The 18,772-nt window shown below is 36.5% G+C and overlaps 1 protein-coding gene and 1 long non-coding RNA gene across 7 annotated transcripts in view; one reads left to right on the top strand and one right to left on the bottom strand.

Moving 5' to 3' along the window:
* Window positions 1-18,772, top strand: part of LOC128864203 (thrombospondin type-1 domain-containing protein 4) — a 203,148-nt gene that overhangs the window by 154,638 nt on the left and 29,738 nt on the right. The window lies entirely within an intron of this gene.
* The window catches only part of LOC128864210 (uncharacterized), a 49,105-nt gene that overhangs the window by 2,425 nt on the left and 27,908 nt on the right, over window positions 1-18,772 (bottom strand). Inside the window, exon 2 of the long non-coding RNA XR_008454658.1 lies at window positions 2,762-2,879. This is a non-coding gene — a long non-coding RNA (uncharacterized LOC128864210). The remainder of the gene's footprint in view (window positions 1-2,761; window positions 2,880-18,772) is intronic.

Raw genomic sequence — 18,772 nt, 5'->3', positions numbered from 1 at the left:
TTTCCTCTTTCTCTGCTACCACCAGCTGGTACCGCATCGAATACTTTCAGAGCCGGAGCATTTGTATCCTGGGTATTCGGTCGACATGACCCAGCCAGCGTAGCCGCTGGATCTTTATTCACTGCGCTATGTCTATGTCGTCGTAAAGGTCATACAGCTCATCGTTCCATCGCCGTCGTCAATGTGCAAAGGTCTAAAAATCTTGCCCAAAATCTTTCTCTCAAACACTCCAAGCGTCGCTTCATCGGATGTTGTCATCATCCACGTTTACTCGATGTCACTCCATTTAAATTTTAATAACTAAATATGTTAATTATACTAACTGTAATTAAACACAAAAAAATTTAAAAAGTGGAAAAATGGGATTTATTCCCAAAAAGTTATAATTTATGTTTTCTTTCTTCTATCAGAGAACAATATGCAAGTGCCAAAGTATATTGGTTAACTACCACCAAACATTGGTCTAACTTATTCAATTAATGCAAAGATAATATTAATTTATTAGGCCCAAAGGCTACTACTCGTTTTAGAAGTATTTTTTTTTTTTGCTTTTTTTGTAGTGGGTGAGGAGGGTTTAAAATGCCTTCGCACTTACACCGACCGTCGTAAACTGCGTCGAATGGTGTAGCGACTAAAACAACCCCTCCTCCTCTTCTGGGGAGACTCCCTTTCCGGAACTACTTTCCATTACTGCGGGGAGGCCCAGGACGGTGTCCATTAAATGGCCCAATACTATTCACCCACGTCTGGGTCCACCATACTAGTAGCCAGCTTCATGCTATAGGCTCGTCTTGTAATGTCTCAGTGCCGTCATACCAGTGGTATGTGTGGCATGCTCTCAGGTTCCTCTCACATGGGCGTATGGATGTTATACGCATCTGCAGCAAAGAAGATCTTGCGGTAATATTATACTGTCTTACGCCGTCGTGAGCACATGACTCGACCGTCTTTTATTTGTCGTCAGTTCGTATACAGTCCATCTCCTATCGAGGGCTGATTTGTTTTTCTCTGCGTTTTGCGCTGCCACTCGCGCGTTGCAGGTGCAGCATTATCCTCTTTGCAAAACTTTTAACTGCGTTCCAACAGTCATGTGATGCACACATGTTATTGATTAAGCTGTCTGGGCTCAGCTGTCATAAAGTTGTCCCATTTCCTGCACAAGTTGGTAAATCTATTGGGAGATTTCTAGCGATGAAGTAGTTAATACTAAGCCTATTGTATTCTTGATTTCATTCGGATCCATTTGAAATCGATGAAAGATGTACAGTTGCTCTGTGGTTTTATCATCCTCCTGGCAGAGTCTACACTTGGTATCATCCCCAATGTTAATTTTAGAGAGGTGGTAATTTAAATAATAATTCAATAATCAAATGAACTACTTTTTACACTTCGGCGAAATTGAACTGACGTGCTCTGATGGTTTTTTAATACTTCTAGCCCCGCCTACTCTCAAGCATGGATGATATAATACTAGGTTCGGCTAATAACACCGGCTGCTACGTCACGGCGGCGATTCTCCAGCCGAATTCTGCACGATCTTTTCACATGCATTCTCACACTCGTCCAATCAGTCGTTATTTAGACGGTACCGAAGCGACATGGTATTAATAATTTTCGGATATCACTACACATTCTTAGTTTTTTCGCAATCAAACCCCTGCTACGTCAGCTAATCAGCTGATTATGTCAAATTCGCAGAGAGACGGCTAACGGTCTGATTTTGACTAAACCATTAAAAATCTCAAAATCAAGTGGAAATGGTAAACGAAGGATTCATGAAATAGATTCGAATTTGAACGTCATAAGAAAAATAAATTTATTTAATTCTAATTTCTTCAAAAGGTATCACAATAAAAGGAGCGGTAATCATAGTCGCATAGGTTCGTAAGCGACTACCTTTCGGTAAAGGTCCCATCAAAAGCCCGCTGTGATCATGAAAGATCTAATTATAGACAATTTTTTGTCTGATAGCAACCGGTCATCTGTAGACAATTAAAGCAGTTCGAGTGTGTTTCTACCGCGAAATAGGCTTCTCATAAGCACAACAGTCATTTGAAGGTGGCGTAAAAACTGTAGGGACCTCTTTTTGTGGAGCAACAAGAAGATGCACTTCTAATATTTCAGCAGCAGCTCGAATGCCGAAATAAAATACTGCCTTTATTGTAGTTAGCATTGCCTTATTGCCTTTACAATTGCGCAGAATTTTTTCATATTTGAATACCAGATATCATTTAAATAAATGATAGATTTGAAATATGCAGATTATAATACATACATGAATACATGAAATATTATGCATTCAATAACAGGCGGCTGACTAGCAAAATACTCGTACTTATAAACTCATCGTTACATGAACTCTTTTATAACAGCAAAGGTTTCCATTTGATATGTAAATGTGTGCCCTCTGCTCTCTCCATTAGTGAGTTAACATTACGACACACACACACACATTACATGCCGTGGTTATATTGATTACATTGTTATTATTTTTACCATGTGAAAGAGTTTTTATAGCACTGACACGAGAGTGGTTACCATTCAAAAACAATTACCTTTGAAATTTTTACATTAAAGTTTGCTCAATATGCTCGGCGTAGGCGAGAGAGACTACACAAAATACTTATGCCGATACTAATGTAAATTGATTTTGATGCTTATGCTAATTTCGGTTTAAAATATAAACAAATTGAATTTTTAAAATATGAATATGAATACATACAAATGTACATATGTAATATATGTATGTCTGATATCTTACCTATTTGTATACTGACGAATTTGCATTTTTATGCCCATTTAATTTTCCATTTATTTATATCTTCTGCACGATTTATGGCGCAAAAGAAATGTATTGAGTGATATAATCGTGAAAAAATCTATAAAAAATAAATAAAATGAAAAATTAACGAAAATAGCAAAATGCATATTTTCAGATTTCTATTTCTAGATTTCTTACAAATTTAAAAAAAAAATTTTTTTTTTTGAATATAATGGAGAAAAAAAAAACAATCACACGAAAATAATATTTCAATTTAGATATTGTATGCGTTGGTGCCTTTTTTTAGCTTATCCTAAATTTGCATAAATATATTTATATCATTTATTTATGTTTTCTTGCCAAAAAATTCAAACTAATAACTAAGCTAAGCAAGTGTATTAAATGGGCTCTTTAGTATATGTAAGTATGTATACGTATCTATATTTGTGGGTACGCTCGTAGGAGGTGTTAACAATGCCGAGGTGTTAAACAGCGGTCAGTGGTCTACTAATTAAATGACCATTTAAAAATAAAATGTTTCATCAAAAAAGGTGTATTTGCTTTATTTTATAAATTACTAGCATTTTATAAATAGCTCTAGGCTAGATGTGTTCAGTTTAGCTTTAGCTTCCGCTTGGCTTATTGACTATGGTAAACCTTTGCGTGTTAAAAGTTTTGACTTGAAAAACTGGGGATAAGAACTATACATCATTCGGAGGCGAAATAAGTCTGTAGGCATCTCTCTTTGCTTCTTTGTAGGACAACATCAGAACGCACTCCTTTAATTGGTACAGAAACTTAGCCGAAACACCTGTCGATGATTCATACATGCGTCGGTTTATTACTAATGATTATGCGAATTTGGTATCACGCCTGCTAGGTACATAAATCTCTAATAAGGAGAAAGAAGCGTCTTACCTCCCATACAAAAATACATACTGATCATCTCTGTAGTGGCTTATGTTAAGTGCTGAAATTTAGTACGACTATACGAGTATATACATATGTACGTGTGAATTGTCAATATCTGCTAATAACGAAAAATGGTAGATAGGAGAAAAGTGAGCGTGGCACATTCAATTTAACCTAAAATTTGTATACTGCCCATCTCTGGAACTGCTAATGATGGGGTATTAGATTTAATTGATATCGATTAGTGGGAAATATTGCAACGAGGGGTATGCCACCTGTCTTACAAGCAGAATTCGCCTTTTTTGTAAAAGTAATTGGAGAAGTGGTTGCAAATTATTATAATGTTTCATACTAAAAATGTTAAATTTCCCATCTCATTTGAGTGACTATGTATTATATTTATTCTATAATACATGCCAATACACTGGCAAATCTACACATCTACGAGTATTGTGACCTTTCGGTATGCGTTAGCACTGAATCACAGATGAAACTATTGGTTCGTGCTTCAATACTAGTGTTTACCCTGCGCCTTACTTTGTTAATAAATTTAACATAGGCATATCCTAGAACGTTCAGGCATGATTCTTAGCAATACCATTCAGGTGTGACTTAATGAGTGAATTGTCTTTGAAGTATCAGGCCAGTCCATAAATTCGTGCGTTTTTTAAAGGTGGTTTTAAAATTAATAAAAAAGATGTGTAAAGTATTTATTAATTAAAAATATATTTTCCTTCATTATTTACAACGTTTAGGCAAATTTTTCATTCCCTGCCCAAAACAGTGTTTGTCCTTGGAGTCAAAATACGCTTCGATATCCCTTTTTATACCTTCTTTTGAGGAGTAGTTCTTGTTACTCATATGGGATTGAAGTCCACGGAACAGGTGATATTCACAAGGTGCAATGTCCGGAGAGTATGGTGGAGGCGGCATTAGCTCCCATCCAAGCTCGTTCAGCTTGCCAAATGTTTGCCTTGCGGTATGAGGTCTTACGTTGTCGTGGTGAAACAAACTTTGCGTCTATTCACTAAAGACGGTCGATTTTATTTAAGTGCCTCATTCAGGTTTGATAGCTGATGGGAATAATAATCAGCACTTATCGTCTGGTTTGGTCCCAGAAGTTCATAATAAACAATACCGGCCATATTCCACCAAATAGACAGGAGAATCTTCTTGGGGTGAAGGCCATTTCTAGGGGTCGATTGTGGCGTTTCATCTTTATCTAACCATTGGCGTTTGCGAACAGGATTATTGTAAAGGACCCATTTTACATCACCAGTACGAAACGGTTCAAACAACTTTCATTTTCAAGCCGTTGCAGCAGCTGAGAACACACATTCACTCTCTGCTGAAGGTTGGCAATTTTGGCTAAGAAAAATTTCTTTGCTGACTTAAACATTTTTTTTGCTTAAATGGTTACCCAATTTGAGAGTTTTCTATAAACACACATATTTATAATTTATTTGGAGCCCTGAAAAATTATCTTTGAAAAATAGTTTTTTAAGCTAAAACATTAAAACTCTAAAAATTTTCATCATCATCATTATCATCGATTGACGCTACACCTCTGTGTGAGCTTTGGCCTGGTGGACAAAATGTCAACATATGACCCGATCTTTGATTGATTCCTTCCAGTTATTTACTTTGAATTTCTTTATGTCATCCTCAATTTCGTCAATCCATCTTGATCTTTCGAGGCCTAGATATTTCTATCTTTTGCTTTCGTCGTAAATGTTTTAGCGTCAATTATTTGCCTTGGAGCTTTCTTAGGGTTCATTCTAATGACATGGCCTAGCCATGTGATTTTTGAGGATTTGATGAAGTGCACAACATTCTCTGCTTTTAGTAGTTGGTCCAGTTTATGGTTCCTTCTTATGCGCTATTCATTGTTGTTGTCTTTGACTGCACTTACAGATTCATGCATCGTAATTTTTAACGGTCTATGAAGCAGTTTTGATTTGAAGAGTTTAGCAAGTGAGAAGTTTGCTCTATTCTTTCGTCGATTGTGATGCTCATTTTTGTTTTTTTTTTGGTGGGTGAGGTAGGGTTCAAAATGCCTTCGCGACCGTCGTCTACTGCGTCGTGTGGTGTGTCCACTAAAACGATCCCTCCTCTCCTTCTGGGGAGACACCCTTCCCGGAACTGCTTTCTATATTATTTCGGGGGCCCAGAACGGCATCCATAAAGGACCATTTCTATTCCCCCACGCCTGGTTCCACCATATTTATAGCCAGCTTTCATGCTAGAGGCTCGCCTTCTTCTGTCTCTATCTGTGCGGTTTCACTTTGTTGCACTGTGTCGAGGTCAATCTTTTTTGTTCGTAGTACGTTCTCAATGTATTTCAGTACCGCATTCCAGCTGTCCGTACGTTCGAGCATTTTGCTGATTATGTTGCTCGGTGCCATGTCGCCAATCTGCTCCCTCAGAACATTTCTTTCCGCGAGCCATCTGTCACAACTAAAAAACGTGTGTTCAGCGTCATCGTTCGGTGCTTCGCAGTATATGCACTTGGAATCGGTTACCTGTATAGGTAACTCCGGAAGTATGCGTGACCCGAGAGGAACTGAGTTAAGAAGTAGTTCACTTCTCCGAAGTTCCTTTAGACCCATTTGTCAATTGATGGAATAAGTTTCGTCGTCCATCTGCCACTCTGTTCAGTATCCCATCGGCTTTGCTACCGCAGCAAGGTTTAGCGTCTCCGTTCTAGTGATGACGTGTTTCTTCTTGGAGTCCCACGCATCCAATCGTTCCCGGACCATGAGGTCGATGGGTATCTCACCGCCCATTGTGATGCTCATTGAGTCGTCACAACTTAGTTTAAATCCTAAATAAGTAAAAGTTTTCACCGCTTTCCGATTTTGATTGTACCGTATACTATCGGGTCTTTTTTGGATTACAACATTTATTTCTTTTTCCCTCATTAAGTTTTAGTCCAATTTTACCGGTAGCCTTTTCTATATCACAAAAAGTATTTGATAGCGCTTTATGTTTTTGCAGATATCGCAATATCTTTCGTATGCGCGCATATTTCTGTTGTTATGTTTTTTGTTTGATGCTCAAACGCATCTTTTTTCTATGGATGATAAAAAAATATGATTAATCTTTAAAGGTTTTGCTATCACATTAAACTATAAAAGCCAGCGATGGTACAGGTGGAATAGAAGCAGATTTCTTTGACACATTAAAATTTTTTTATGGAATTTTATAGCACATTGAACAGGTAGAAGCAGTAAAGCAAAAATAATAACAGCCAATATATTTTGTTTTCACTTTTGGTTCCTAGAATGTCAAAATCTATAAACAAAGATTAAAAGTTTACAGTAAATTAAGCCAAATTTGACAATTTAGAGATCAAACAAAAAAGTTATTCAGCTGCCTGTTCAATGTGTCTTGGAATTTTTGTTGCTGATACACCTTTCAAAGCAAATATGATATTAATGGCGCGTTCAATACTTTTCAACCAACCTGTTTAAATATATGTATGCCAAAAAAATTGGTTCACTTTTTGATTGATTTAGAAAATCAGCACTTTTTTCAACCTAATATTATTTTGCTGTTGAAAATAGGTGTCTTCCGAGAATATTCTAAAATGATCACAATTTTTTTTTTTTTAATAAATCACTCATTTTCATTTCTTTGCATTAACAAATTTATTCAAAAATAAGTAGTAAATCAAATGCATTATAGAATTTCGCAGTATTTACAAAATCCATTCGATAACCTTGGCTGGAAATAATAACACACAAGCGCATGAGTGACAAGTGTTTACGCAAATGGCTTGATCAGGAAATTGTGGGTGCTTTTCCCAGACACTGCTGCAAGTGCATACATACATACATATGTATGTAGTTATAAGTATAATGCATGCTTTGTGATTTTAATATTTGCACAATTTTCTATGCACATCTTGGGATGGCGCCACTAATTAAAATCCACAAATTACATACATTTTTAAAAATACATACATCACATTTGTACATACGTACTTTTTAGGATAAAGTATTAATGCCGCCTAATATGCCCACAATTCTCCTAAGCTGCTAAGCTAAAAATGGTTAGAAAATTGATAGTTTAACGTCTACTCATAAATGCTGACATTAATATGACGAATGGCGACCGGGCGAAGAATGATGAAGATGTAGATGTGATGCACTTAAATGCCATATGTCGATAGCTGCGGTTTGCGGTTGACATATCGATTGTTTTCTTTCGTCTTTGCGGCTAATGGCAATTCAATATTCCCGCGATTGGCCATGGCAAGTGCATTGTAATCAAAACCATTAGATTTAACGCAAATGTCACAACCAAAATTGGCGCTAAAATTATTTGAGAAGCTATGCAAACAAAAAAATGTAAAATTTAAAAGCTCTAACAGCAAATGCAAATGTGGCTGGAGCACCCTTTCAAGCGAAGCGAGTAATTAACCCAATTTGTGAGTATTGCGAAAATGGTAAAGCTGCTGAGTGTTGGCTAGGTGCCGCCACCGCTGCGGCCGCCTTGTTTGGTGTGCTCAGCGCCTCCAGTTTCGGCACATGAGAGAGAGTGTGTAGACAACCGAGTGACTGACTTGCTGACTGACTGACTGACTGACTGAGTGCCAGATTGACGGCTGGCTTGGCTGTCTGGTGGTTTGAGTGTCGGCTTGTCAGTAATGTGCGATAAATTTATAGCTTTTTTATAGATTTTTGCTAATATTATTAAAAGATTATAATAATAATATACGATGAGGAGCTACGAAATTTGCCAAGTATAGGCGAAGTTGATCGCTAAAGTTTTGAGTCCATATTTTTTGTTGTTTATTTCACAAAGCAGCCAATGATAATACTATTCCGGAGGAAAATTTTCCGAAAGCTTGCGATAGCCAGATTTTAGGGAAATTTTTCTATGCTATGCAAATTATATATGCATAAGTATATGCAAGTATGCCTTGCATATTATAATAATGTTTACATATTTTTGTAATTTTCAATATTTGAGTTTGATGTTCCCTATGTGCGAATTTATCATAAATCTTTGATCACTGATTGAGAAAGTCGTGAAATATTTGGCCTTCATTTAATGATCATCTGAGTTCTATGCGTATAATTATAATGATATTTCTAATTTGCATGCAACATTTTGAATTTTAACGTCCGGGTGTTTGTCCTACAGTCAGTGGCTTATTTGTGTGTAAGTAGTACTACCATAAGAGCGAAATTTCTATGTAGCAGTGAATTGTTGTTTGCTTATTTATTATTAATAGCACATAAAAGTATTCAGTAGGCGAAGGAGTTCGGCCAAACACCCAAAAAAGGGTGTACGCGCCGATTATATATTATATATCAAGTAAATATGTATATACTTATAATTTAAAAAAATTATCAAAAATATGATTTCCTACTTAGAGTTTTGGGTTTATACAAATTTTTGTCTAACCGATTCCAAATAACTTTCATCGAAGCATAATGAAATACAAGATGTGTCTTCCTAGAAAAGGAAGAAGAGCAAGAATAAGACGATGAAGAAGGAGAAGAAGAAGACGAAGAGGTAGAAGAGAAAGAACAAGCGAGAGTAAAAAGAAAGTCAAGAAACGCAGAGTAGATAGTGCCTATAAAAACGTGTGTATTCTATGTGCTGACGTCACTCAATTCTCAAATTCCACAAGGACAAAGTAGTAGTTTACGAAAGGCGCCTCTTCCCGTATTTTCTACATTATGATTTTCAAGTTAGCGTACTATAAGTGTAAGAAATCCTAAGAACGCTATAACTTCATTTAAAGTTTGGGACCATAAAATACTTAAATTTTGAGTTTTGGTATATTTTTAATCCTAGACTTGGAGGTAATTATAGTCCAAGTCCAATAAAAGGCGCTGAATACTTATAATATATAAGTATATACTTACTTGGTGAAGATCGGGGCAAAAGTATACCAAGAAGATGCCTTAGAAGGCGTGTTGAAGGAGTTGATCAGTACTCTCTTCGTTTCGTTTCGTTTTTATATTTACATGATTAAATAAAATTAACTTCATTAAAAAAAGTATTATAATTTCACATCTATAGCAGACTTAACTTGCAACAGAACTTATGGCAGGCCTGAGGGTCTTAAATTTTTAATATCAATACTCAGTCCATCATTAAATTTAGCATGGCAACTCTACCAATCCACAGATTCCTACAAATATCGAAGAAATTAGTATCACATAAAGCCAATCAGCTGTTCCAAAGTGAACATTTAAATAAAAAAATCAAATTAAAGGAATTGATTCATTTAGTTTTGCTTTAGGAAAATTTCATATTTGTATCTTTATTTTGGAACTCAAACTTGTTCAATAATTAAATAACAAATTCAATTACTTCTATTATTTATTTGTCGATATTTTGGCCTCAATTAGAAGTCATTGCCAAGAATTTATTAATTTGAAGGTCATAGAGTAAAGTTTATCACTTAAGTCTTAAAAAAAAAAATGCCTGCTGATCCAAGGCACATTAAACAGGTTGCAGCAGTAAAGAAAAAAAAACAAGAAAAATGTATTTTTTTATGCTTTGAATCCAGGAATGTCGCAATCTGTAAATAAAGAATGACAGTTACAGCAACTGAAGCAAAATTTAGCAATTTAGAGACATAATAAATATAGAAAAATCAAGACTGCTACCCTACTGCTGCTGCCTGTTTAATGAGTCATGCGGCTGTTCCAATTTAAAGGCGGGACAACAACAACAATTAGTTTCACATAATGGAAAGAATAATGAGATGGCGCTTATCGTGGTACCGTTACTTTGCTCTCAGCGAATTTGACAATGAGTTACATGGTTTTAGCACCAGTAAGGCCAGATTACCATTTTCGCAACTTGATTTAGCATTTTTTTTTGTGTTATTTAGTCTCGGAGTTTTAGTTCTTCTTCATGACATTTTTCTAGCCTGTTCTAATTAAAAGTAATGTTTATAATTTTGTGAAACATATTTTTTTTTTTAAATTAATATAGTTCAAAAATTCACTCAGTTTTATTTCGTTTTATTTTTTTTTAACATCTGGTCGCATTGCCTGCGATTGCAGTTGTTGTTGGTGTTTTTCTGCTTTCAGCAGTCGAGTCTCTCTCTCGTTACTGCAGTGTTGCCTAGCTTTGGATATAAAAACGCACTCAAATGCCCATTTGAAGAAAATAAAATACCAAATTTCTATTGAATTACTTAAAGAACTTTGTATGCGTGACGAATTGTCTTTAAAATGTGCGTTTTTTTAAATAAATGTGTTATAGTTATGTACAATTGAATTTATGAGTTTTTTGTTAAGACAACGACCTTTTTGCTTTATTTGAGGTTATGTTACAAAATGAGGTACTCTTCTTGAAAAATGTCGTTATAATTTCTTCAGTATTTACTGGTATTTTTTTGCTTATTTTTACTATGAATACACCCCTTGATGGCCTATGTCCCACTAAGGATTTACGACCGTAATAAACGATTACACCTCTATGGTTTTAATTCGCATTTAGTAAATTCAAACGCTTTTTAAAATGTGTAAAAAGGTTTTCAATATTAAGAAGAGTTGAGAGAAGGACGTTCAATGTTCTTGCATGTCCTTAAAAGTAGCAGAAAATTAAATTTAAAAAAAAAATTAATAATTTGCGCGTACACTTCTGTTAGGTGTTTGGCCGAGCTCCTCCTCCTATTTGTGGTGTGCGTCTTGATGTTCTTCCACAAATGGAGGGACCTACAGTTTCAAGCCGACTCCGAACGGCAATATTTTTATGAGGAGCTTTTTCATGGCAGAAATACACTCGGAGGTTTGCCATTGCCTGCCGAGGGGCGACCGCTATTAGAAAAATACTTTTATTAATTTTGCTTTCACCGAGATTCGAACCAACGACCTCTCTGTGAATTCCGAATGGTATCACGCACCAACCCATTCGGCTACGGCGGCCGCCCTAGAAAATTAAATTTACACTCTCAAAATATCAAATTTTATAAGAACCAACAAATTTCCATTAACACTAAAACCTTCTCAGAGTGACCTTTTGCAACATTCTTTTGTTTAATAATAAAGTTTTTTTTTTAACTTATAGTTTCGGTAGATTTAAATTAAAAAATAAGAAACAAACACCAAATTAAAAATTTTCGCTTTTTGATATACAAAAAAGCAATTTATTGCGAAGAGCAAATGGTTGACAACACTGCACAAAAGTGACGTCACTCACTCTCTGATGGGCGCAATCTTGTTTCTATCATTCTTGTAGTTTCATATATTGAATTTTCAAAGTAAATATGAAATCTGTTACTAGTATCCAAATGCAAACTATTTTTGTTTATTACTATTAATATATTTATTTATTTTGGTTTTTTTAGTAAGCCAACATTCGTATTTTATGTCCAACAAGTTTAAAAAACATATTAAAATTATTTTATCCGTACTTTAAATATTAAATAAAAACATGATTTTCATTCGGTCATAATTCAACATCGTTTTATAAACAATTTAATTCAATATGAAATATATCCATATTTTTCTCTTTTTATAAAATATGCAAATTTATGCTTTGATTATTTTAAATCTTTGAAGTGCAATTTATTTATTCATTTGATACATACACACGCAGATAGATGTACATACATACATACATATATTGAAGTACATATTCTAGAATTGTAGGTAACAAATCTGACTCAATTCAAATAAAAATTAAATTCAATTTCAAAAACCTGCACACCCATAAAAAGTTATACCTAATAAGAATTTCAATTAATAATAATGTACGAGAATATGACTACAGAATTGCAATAATTTGCTGAAAAAAGTTGATACTTGAAAACATAAACATTAAAATAAATTAAACATAAATTTTGAAATTTATCCATGCAATGTCGGAAAAATTTTGCGTAGCTTGAAAGAATGTAGCAAAATCTATACAAAGAGAAATATCTAATGACATACCTTGTTTAATTTTTTGTGCACATAAATGTAGACTATTTATAATAGGAGAGTAACAGTTAAAATTCCTGACGGCAAAAAAAAATATTATTCAGAAAATTTGTGATTTATTTTTCAATAAAGAGCCGTTCAAAAGACGTGCCTAGATGATATTTTAAAACAATGTTTCTAAGAATTTAGTTTATTTCAGGCTTTACTATTTTCATTACATTCAGAACAACCAGCTTTTGGTCCTTTTCTGTCCTCTACTGAACCAGTTTCTTGAAATTTTTTCACCAACCCTTTCACCATTTGGACGATTATTTGCACCAATAAAAATTACGAATTTTGCGATATGTTGCGTATAAAGATCGATGAATTTCATAACAAGTTTTAATAATTTCATAATATTATTTATTTATTTTTAATATTCTATGATTTTTGTTCTATTAAAAGATAAGAGGAATCTTATTGCCGATTGGAATTTAAGTGTGCTCTGCCCAATCCATAAGAAGGGCGATCCTGCAATTTGTGCCAATTACCGCGGGATTAGTCTTCTAAATATCGCCTATAAGGTTCTAGCGAGCGTATTGTGTGAAAGGCTGAAGCCCACCGTCAACCAACTGATTGGACCTTATCAGTGTGGCTTCAGACCTGGAAAGTCCACCATTGACCAAATATTCTCAATACGCCAAATCCTGGAAAAGACCCATGAAAGGAGAATCGACACACACCATCTTTTCGTCGACTTCAAAGCTGCATTCGACAGTACGGAAAGGAGTTACCTGTATGCCGCGATGTCTGAATTTGGTATCCCCGCAAAACTAATACGGCTATGTAAGATGACGTTGCTCAACACCAGCAGCGCCGTCAGAATTGGGAAGGACCTCTCCGAGCCGTTTGATACCAAACGAGGTTTCAGACAGGGTGACTCGCTGTCGTGTGACTTCTTTAACCTGATGTTGGAGAGCATCGTACGAGCCGCAGAACTTAATCGCTCAGGCACAATTTTTTATAAGAGCGTACAATTGCTGGCGTATGCCGATGATATTGACATCATCGGCCTTAACAACCGCGCTGTTAGTTCTGCCTTCTCCAAACTGGATAAAGAGGCAAAGCGAATGGGTTTGGTGGTGAACGAGGACAAAACGAAGTACCTCCTGTCTTCAAACAAACAGTCGGCGCACTCGCGTATCGGCACCCACGTCACTGTTGACAGTTATAATTTTGAGGTTGTAAAAAACTTCGTGTATTTAGGAACCAGCATTAACACCGATAACAATGTCAGCCTTGAAATCCAACGTAGAATCTCTCTTGCCAACAAGTGCTACTTTGGACTAAGTAGGCAATTGAGCAGTAAAGTCCTCTCTCGACGAACAAAACTAACACTCTACAAGACTCTCATCATGCCCGTCCTAACGTATGGCGCAGAAGCTTGGACGATGACAACATCCGATGAAGCGACGCTTGGAGTGTTCGAGAGAAAGATTCTGCGTAAGATTTTTGGACCTTTGCACGTTGGCAATGGCGAATATCGTAGACGATGGAACGATGAGCTGTATGAGCTTTACGACGACATAGACATAGCGCAGCGAATAAAGATCCAGCGGCTTCGTTAGCTGGGTCATGTCGTCCGAATGGATACAAACGCTCCGGCTTTAAAGGTATTCGGTGCGATACCAGCTGGTGGTAGCAGAGGAAGAGGAAGGACTCCTCTGCATTGGAAAGATCAGGTGGAGAAGGACTTGGCTTCACTTGGTGTGTCCAATTGGCGCCGGTTAGCACGAGAGAGAAACGACTGGCGCGCTTTGTTAATCTCGGCTAAAATCGCGTAAGCGGTTATCGCGCCAATTAAGAAGAAGAAAAGATAAGAGGAATTTTAATGAATATTTTTATTTTTTTTTTGATTTTGCACAAAGCTTAAATCCTGAATTTATATGATTTTGTAGGAGAATGAGCTATCTTTTCTTAAAAAGATTCTTCTCTTCTTCTTGATTGGCGTGATAACCGACTTAACAGATATTTACATTTTCGAAACTGTTCTACGATATTTGGAAGCAATTGATTTTTTTATTGAAGTTTTGAAAATATTAATTACTTCCGGCGCCTGGTATTTGGTGCGTGATTATTCGTGATTATAAAGGGTTTTCCAATAAGAGGTGTTATTCCCGGAAATGATCAATGGTTTCGTTGCTTGTGTGGCACGTAACGCCGTCTTGTTGAAAATGAACATTGTCCAAATGAATACCATCCAATTCCGGCCATACAAAAACCTTAATCATCTCTCGATAGCGCAATCCATTCACAGTAACTGTTGCTACAGCTTCATTTTCGAAAAAAGTAAGGTCCAATGACTCCGCCGGACCATAAACCGCACCAAACAGTCACTCGTTGTGGATAGAGCGGCTTTTCACACTAACTCTTGGATTTTCTGAGCTCCAGAACCGACACTTTTGCTTGTTGACGAAGCCATCGAGGTGGAAATGGGCCTCAAGATGATTTTTCGATGAAATACCGGATCATTTTCATGCATTTCAACGACACAATCAGCAAAGAGACGACATAGTTAATGATCAGCCGGCTTGAGTTCTTGTGCTAACTGGACTTTATAAGCCTTAACATCCAAATCTTTATGCAAAATGTGGTGTAATGACGTTTGTGGAATTCCTAATTCCAAAGAACGACGAGGAACAGACAAAGCGGGGTTTTCTTCAATCCTTTCGGCTACAACAGCAATATTTTCGGCGTTCGGTTGTTCTTGAGTGACCTGCACGGGTTTTATTCTTCACATCACTAACTTGTCCCAACAGCCCGAAGTTTTTCACCAATTTCTGTATTGCGGTCCGACAAGGTGCTTCACGATGACCCAAAAATGTTCGAGTTTTACGAACCGTCTCTGCCAAATTTCACCAATTTTATAGTGTATATAATTTGTAGTATAATTTCAATGCCTTGTTTAAGCGTGTATGGTTCCATTTTTATTAATGGCGTACTACTACTGACATCTACCGAAATAGCGAGTTATTCAAAATAACACCTGTTATTGGAACACCCTTTATATCTAGGAAAAATTTAAGATAAAGATACAAAAAGTTCTCTAATGGATATGGAAGTTATTCGCAGGAGAATAAAAATATTAATTCTTGCATTGACCGTTAAGTTTAACAAAAGCGCGAACTCAAAGCCGATTTCTATGATTTCACTGGCTGGTTTTCCTGCCAATAAATTACTTGGGGTAATAAATTTCAATTATAAAACTACGTATTGATAACTATGTTCAAAATTAATCATCCTTTCTGAAGATTTATAACTTTGGCAACAAACAGACAAACAATGGAGCGCGTAAAGGTCTAAATATAGGTTTCTATCGCTCAAAATCATTTTTTTTTAATTTAGTAAAAAATGTATTCAAAGACAAAATTGGATGATTAATTTTGCGCCACCTTGTATTATTTTGTTTTTTTGGCTTTAAACCAGTGTAACCAATTTGGAACTGACATTCGATTGAAAAAGATGATACACATTTTGCAAGTATTCGGAATTCAATATTAAGTATGACCACACACAATCACACATACATACATACATATGTACGAATGGCTATAAAAACCACATCATCCCATTAAACTCATAAAGAAAAATTAAAACCAGAGCAAAAGCAAGGGAGAAACTTTGTTGACAAATAAATGGGCGCTAATAAATAAATTCGTATGGGCGTAGTCGAAAAGCAATAAAATTCAGAATTCGCAATATGGAATAATGATTGGCGAAATAGAAGTCGATGAATGAAAACAAAGAATAAAAACTAAATTTGCAGTGCGAAAAATAGCGAAAAAACTTACCTAGAAAAATGTAGTCAAAATGATAATCAATAAATTCTGTTTTGTTTAGTTGAGTGTCTGTTTGCAATCGCTAAGTTTTAGTATTCCAAGCTCAAGTTCATTATCGCACATTCTGCCAATGTAGAAGCGCAACTTTGCATAGTTAGCCAGAGCTCCGAGACGAATCGCATGCATGGCTGAGTAGAAGTTTGGAAGTTGAAAAAATAAAATCGTATACCATAATTCACAACTATTTCACAACACTTGGCTGCCAGCTTCTAACAAAACACAGTTGTTTGTGTTCATGTCTTGAAATAAATTTGAATTCATTAATTAGTCTATTGGTACTCGACTGGCATTTTGCGAGCATTCAGGAGTGGCGGAATTTCAAATCTCCTAAGTAACTCTGGGGAGAAAAGGGAACCGAACCATGTAGTGCTGCATAGAATTAATTAGTTGGCAAATAAAATGGATGATGAGGTTCTGGACGAAGGGGGAGAAATATTTTGTGGCGAAGCCTGATCGAATCCGACAAATAAACGCAGCAATCGGACGCAGCAAACGCAACACTTTTGTTTGCTTTCCGATACTCTATGTTTGTATGTACACATATTTTTTGAAGAATTAATCAAATCTTTGAATTCCTTTTTGTTTTGTTAGTTCCATAATTCCTTTTAATCAAAGAAACCAATTTTTTATAATATGAAAAAATACCTTTCTGATGGTCCAGCATTTCGGCACAAAAGTAAGAAGTCACTACAATGATTTCGTAATAGGAGCAGAATGGCATTTTTTGTCGCATTCTTGTGCAACCGAGCTGCCAGAAGAATACCCGCAATCAATTATAAACATTTTACATTGAATTTCCTTATATCCACAAAATGCTTAGCGATAACAATAGGACGGCGCCTTTCTCGTCGGACAGGGCGGAGGTACTCCGCTAGACGGTGTTCTCTCGCAACCACTCTGGGTTGTTGTGCTTAACGACATGCTAAAGGAGTTGGAGAGGACAGACTGCCAGGTGATTGCCTTCGCGGATGGCATGGCACTGATTGTAAGAGCGAAGTTTTTAGATACTCTGATGGAATTGACGCAGGGTTATCTAAATCTAGTCTTGAAATAGCCCGGTAATTGCGGTCTGAAGACGGAGATCCTCTTATTTACGAGGAAATATAAAATACGTAGAGCTTAACTCCCCTCAATAGCCGACGCTCCCTTGGCACTTCCTGATAGGGTGAAGTACCTGGGATTCCTCCTTGACAGAGGGGTAACGTGGACGCCTTCCATACAGTAGCCTTGTATGGATCATCATTGGAATCAGTGGGACGCTTAACGCTATACTGAATGTGGTATCGCAGGGAAAACATCCGCTGCATGCGCTGCAATCAGACTAAGATGTTCGTACCATAAGCTAATCTTTAGCTAAGGACACTCTATTGTTCTTAAAAACTTTGACTTGATCTCCATGCTGCTGGATCAATGTACATCCTCGCTGGGTCCGAGCGCTACTTTTTACATCCATATTAACTCTCGGGAGGGGTGAGCGGTGTGCAACACTTGGAGGGAGGGCATGACAAATATGTTTACGGATAGCTCGAAGTTGGACTGAAGATTTGGCGGAGGAGTATTCTGCAAGGAGCTCACTATTAAGTTCAAATTTCGACTTTCTGTAGTGTTTTCCAAGTGGATGTAGCCGCAATTAAGGAATCAGTGGATTGATTGCTTTCTTCTGTAAATACTTTAAGGTACGTAAATATCTTCTCTGACAACCAAGCGGCAATTGGAGCCTTGGGCTCGTTATTTGTGTGTTCGAAATTAGTAGGGATATGCCTGACTTCTCCCTGGGATGCATCTGGATACTTCGATATTAGCCTCGTCTAGGTGCCCGGTCACAGCGACATAAAGGGAAGCTGCTGGGCTCGCGAGATCTTTCCGGCCACGGGTAGATCGGGCGCGTTCGAGGGAGCTTCTAAGGCTAACAAAGCCGGAGCTCTCGAATTTGGTACGTTCTCTCACCGGACATTGTCCGTTAGGTGTCCATGCGGTGAGTCTGAGGATTGTCGAGGATGACCTCCCCTATGACTGAAGTTAGAGAAATCACTCAGCAACGCATAAATGTATGTATGTATTAGGGTGGTCCAAAAAAAATTTGTATGCTGCCGCCCCCCAAAATAGTAAAGAATGAAAAATAAAAAGACCCGTATTTTTTTTTTTTTAATCAGACCATATTTAATGGTGCCGCCGGGGCTTTGAAATATCCCATGTATTTTGCATGGGAAAAAAATACTTTTTCGTAGATTTCATGTAAAAACCTGGAAAATGAATATATTTTAACCGGATAACTCAGTTTCTCTTCATAATTGGTCAGGGAATAACAACCAATTATGAAATAA

This window comes from Anastrepha ludens, chromosome 5, assembly GCF_028408465.1.
Source record: "Anastrepha ludens isolate Willacy chromosome 5, idAnaLude1.1, whole genome shotgun sequence".
Taxonomy (NCBI): domain Eukaryota; kingdom Metazoa; phylum Arthropoda; class Insecta; order Diptera; family Tephritidae; genus Anastrepha; species Anastrepha ludens.
The sequence above is the reverse complement of the archived record's forward strand: the minus strand, read 5'-3'. Positions and strand labels throughout refer to the sequence as shown.